Source organism: Rissa tridactyla, chromosome 12, assembly GCF_028500815.1.
Source record: "Rissa tridactyla isolate bRisTri1 chromosome 12, bRisTri1.patW.cur.20221130, whole genome shotgun sequence".
In the NCBI taxonomy this organism is placed as follows: domain Eukaryota; kingdom Metazoa; phylum Chordata; class Aves; order Charadriiformes; family Laridae; genus Rissa; species Rissa tridactyla.
Genome location: NC_071477.1, coordinates 14,495,245 through 14,500,051, shown reverse-complemented (window position 1 = coordinate 14,500,051; position 4,807 = coordinate 14,495,245). Strand labels below are relative to the sequence as shown.

General features: G+C 49.1%; 1 non-coding gene across 1 annotated transcript; it reads right to left on the bottom strand.

Annotated features, from left to right (window-relative positions):
- Window positions 1-2,960: 2,960 nt before the first annotated feature.
- Window positions 2,961-3,032, bottom strand: TRNAE-UUC (transfer RNA glutamic acid (anticodon UUC)). The gene has a single exon. It is a non-coding gene; the product is annotated as a tRNA-Glu (tRNA).
- Window positions 3,033-4,807: the final 1,775 nt, after the last annotated feature.

The window sequence follows — 4,807 nt, the reverse complement described above, 5'->3', positions numbered from 1 at the left end:
AGTTATCCAAACCAGTTATCCAAAAGTCAGTGTTAGCCAAAGAGTTATCCAAATCACGTTATCTAAAAGAGTAAATGGCTTAGTGATACCTTTTGGAAAAACCCAGCGTCAGCCTTGGAGGAGCTTGTAGATACTTAGCAGTTTGACTCTTTGATTAGAGACCTGAACTGCCTTGGATAACCAAATAGTTTGCTCCGAACGTAGCTTGTCCTTCCACACCATTTGCAAACCTGTGCCTAAATCCCCTCTGCCAAACAGTCATCCTTTGAACTCTGCTTTATATGCCCGTTGTGATCATCGCTGGTTGCACCGAGCCAGCCTGGCACAGAAGGGGTGGTTCTCTATAAACTTCAAGAAAGGGATCAAAGCCACAGCACCTTTCTCACCCCATGTGAGGGCTGTTGCTCACCCCATGTGAGGGCTGTTCCCCACCCAGGGGTAAGAACGACCTAAGGGCAACATCTGTCCATATCAGCACACGCCGATCCCTTCCCTGCAGCAGCCAAGGATGTAATTTCTGGTCCCAGGCTGTGGACCCTTGTTCAAGAGCTGGCTGAGCCATAACCCGTTGCAGCGAGCAGGTTTCCTTGTCCTGATTTCAGCAAGTGCTTCACTGAAGAAACAAATTTCAAGCAGAAATTCTGCCTCTGGTCGGCAGCTGATGCACAACTCCGACTTAACGGCGTTTGACAATCTGATCAATGTGTCCAAGAGAAATCTCTCTTTAAACCTCTCCAGTGGCCAGATAAATGATCTGAGGTCTAGCCCTCTGCGAAAGCATCCCTCCTTCCCAACAAGTGCCGTTCAGAGGTGACAGGAACAGCCACCGCTCTGCCCAGCCGCCCCAAGCACCCCAGCATGGCGTGGAGCTGGCTGGAAGGCAGGTACCACGGGTAGCCCTCACACGTCACCGGGAAATAAAGCCATCCCGATGCTGAGCTTGGAAAGGGTTATTCTTCATAGAGGAAAAAGAATATTTAAGACTGCAAAACTTCCTTTGACAGGGTTGTCTTTTAATTACCCTGTGGAATGATAAAATCCCTGCACTGAAAATGTGTCTTTACAAATCTCTAGCTGGAGTAATTAGTCCCGTGCCTGGCTCTCCTGAGAGATTATTGCTGCCTTCTTTTCAGATTACTTACCCAAATAGAAGTGGAATCATTGCTATGTTTGACAGTGAGATATAAAATATCAGATAAAGCTGTTAAAATACTGCTTCACACGCCGCGTTTCTGCAGAGTAAGGCAGCATCTGCTCTCCCAGTATCAGCCGCGGAGCCGAGCAGAAAATTCACAGCTGAGGGCTGAGACGATGAATCTCACTTCTTTTTTTGTTCCTGGTCATTCCTGGAAAGATCCTAGTAATCAAGAATTTAGTCGTTATTCAAATTACTCAAATAGCATTGTTCACGGCTTGTGTCCATTTTAGGGCCTGAACGTGCTCATGGGGTTTTAGGTCTGGTGAGTCCCCTGCTATGGACCGAAGAACTCAGCGGAAATAAGTGATAAAGGAAAAGTTATTCAGTGGTAGCACTGAACCCTGAAAAATCCCAGTCTTGTAACACCGTGCAGATGCATTAGGTGGACACCTCTGTAAAAGCATCTCCCTTTATGTAGAGTTACTTACAGGGGTCCAAAAGGTAGCTAGAGTCCCTCCTCTTATATACTTACTGGTATGAGCTCAGAAGGAAGTTTCTCATTAGACATGGCATCGATCTGCAGTGAAATTTCCCTTAAAGAAGCTGCGGTTGCTATTTATTACTTTCTGGGGGAAAAAAAATCTTTCTCTGCGAATTAAAGCGCTCGCTACGTTATGTCAAGCTGTTAAGTATACAGTGTGCAACAAATGCATTACTGACAATCCTCATCAGCTGCCAAGCTGTTGTACGGCTCACACCCCGGGTATTTCATTCTTTTCTTACCCACAGGACAAATTCATCCCCCTGCGTGAGTATTCCACAGCCCTGGTGTAACTGATGTCCCGGTTGCAGGGGCAGCAGCTCCATCAGGGAAGCAGCGTCCCAGCCTTGCCTCCTTGATAGTCTGTTCCTCGCCATCTCAAATAAATGTTTTTGTGCAATTCTCACTCCTTATGAGGCAGATTTAGCGTCTTGCTGATTTCTAATGGAGCCCAGCCTTGCAATGGAGCCAACCCCGGGTCACCAGAGAGGTGAAGAGAGCTCAGGCAACCTAACTAGGATGAGGAACCACCAACTATCCTGTCCTTGGGGAAATGAAAACCATCCTAACACCTTCCAAGAATGAACTTTATGGGTCAGAAGTATGCTCTGAAGGTCTATAGTCCAGCCTATACTCTCCAGTAGGTCCAGCTGCAGCAAGTTCTTCAGGGCCTTGTTCAGTTGAGTTTTGAATATCTCCAGGAACAGAGACCCCACAGTTTCCCTGAGCCCCAGTTCCAGTGTTTCAGCACCACGTGGTGACAAAGTTATTCTTCATAACCACGGAGAACTTTCCTTGCTCCAGCTGGTGCATCTTGTCCCTTTATTGTGTGCCTCCGGGACGAACCTGGCCCTATTTTCCATGTACTTTCTCACCAGGCAACAATGACATCTTCCCTTTGCCTCATCCTCAACATGAGGAAAAACTTCTTTACTTTGAGGGTGCCAGAGCACTGGAGCAGGCTACTCAGAGAGGTTGTGGAGTCTCTTTCTCTGGAGATGTTCGAAACCCCCCTGGATGCATTCCTGTCCAGCCTGCTCTGGGTGACCCTGCTTTGTCAGATGGTTGGAGCTAGATGATCTCCAGAGGTCCCTTCCAAGCCCTGCCAGTCTGTGATTCTCTCTGGGGTGCAGACCCAGCTCCATCCCTCAGCCTCCCTTTTTCTGTCCCGTGCTCCAGCCCTGGCCACCTTGGCAGCCTGCGCTGGATCCGCTCCAGCAGATCAGCATCTTCCTTGTCCGACGGAGCCCAAAAACAGGCACAATATGAAATAGAACTGGCTTCCCACACCGGGAGTCGAACCCGGGCTGCCTGGGTGAAAACCAGGAATCCTGACTGCTAGACCATGTGGGACCACAGCTGCCTCTGCCATCTGCTCGCCATGGACCTACAGGGACAGCTAGTCCTGCTCCTGGGCTCACCCACAGGTAGCCATCCTCACCATCACCCCATCCTTCTCTTTCCTGGGGCATCCCACAGCCTGGAGGGGCTTCTCCAGCAGCAGAGCTCCTGTGATGAACTAGATGATCTCGAAGGTCCCTTCCAACTCAAACTGTTCTATGATTCTACGAAACACAGAGATGTAAAAAAGGCAACAGCCCAAGCTCCTTAATCCATCTGGGGCTCTGCTGGGACTCTCCTGCAGCTCCATTCCAGAGCTTATAGTGGGACAAGCAGAGTCCACGCAAGCCCAGTCCCACAGGAGTATTACTGCATGAAGCACCCCTGGATCGCAGCCCCAGGCACCTGCCCCTGCACCCATCGCCTCAGGGATGCTGCTGCGGAGCCGAAGGCAAGGTCACACACTGGGCCATGCAGCGTTATTAACGATAATTGGTGGCCGAGCATTGCAGGAGCTAATTCCAACCAGCATAAAGGCAAATGCACGAGCTGCTTCCCCTTTATTTCATTTGATTACACTTTTTTTGTTTTTGCATGATTCCCTACAGTAAGTAGCTCATAATTAACAGAGGATGAATAACATTTCTGCCACTCTGCGTATTAAGTTTTCTCACAACAAATGAAAACATAATTGCCATTACACGGCACCCTTATCTGAGGAAACACGCAGCAGTTGGGATGATGGAGATTTACTGATAGGCACACACTTCTGCAGCTACTTAGAGATGAAAACAAAACGCTTGTGGCTGAGGGGCTGGAGCTGCTCAGCACGCTGAACCGTCTCCCCGCAGCACCTCCCAGCAGTCCTCTCCACCATGGGCCCACCACCAGGACCTCAGGAGATAGCTCACCAGGCTCTGCAGTAGAAAGGCTTCTGTGAAGAAAAGGACAGAATGAGGACGCCTAGAAAGGGATGCGTAGGACATGGTCCCTCCTTCCCCTGACCAGGGAAACCTCAAGAACTGAGGGGGGGAGGCAGGTCTGAATGGTTTACCGGGAACCTCTCCATACCTCTGAATTGTCATGGCAGCCAAGATGGATGGAGTAGCCACAAAGGCTGATTAAGTGCTGACACTTCCCAGGGTAACGATGTCTGTCTAATGAGCCAGAGGTCCTTGTTCAAAGCCATGGGGCTGCACGGTCACCATTGGGCTCTCCACAAGGCCGGGGATTTCCAGAGCAATATTAACGCCCTGTCTCCTGTACACAACCAGCAGCTCACTGGGGACACTGAGAAGGCGTGACTGGAAAATATTTGTTCTCCCAACAGAATATTTTTAGTTATCAGGAAAAAGCGATAGCTAAAAACCCTAGGCATTAACCCCACAAGTTTGACTAATGCTGCCAAGGAAAGGGACCTCTCCTAGTGACATGTCCAGGAAGGTCTTGCTCCAGGGGAGATGAGTAGGTGTGTATTTGTTTCTCAGTTAGGACATTTTTCGCAAGATATCTTTCTCTCTCTCTTTTTTCTTTTTTTTTTTCATGGAAACCCAGTTTGCAGTAACAAACAAATGAGAATTAGCCCAATTGCTTCCCCTGGCTGAACTTGCACAATCTGTCCATGTCTGGACATCCATGAAGACACACATATCTAAAAGCACCGTGGCTTGCCCAGCCAGGGATCAAAACTTGTGGTCTCCAACTCTGAACATCCAGCTCCTGATGGACACAGGGAAACAGCTTGCAGGACCACGTGCTCCAAAAAACCAACAGAGAAACCTCTTGGG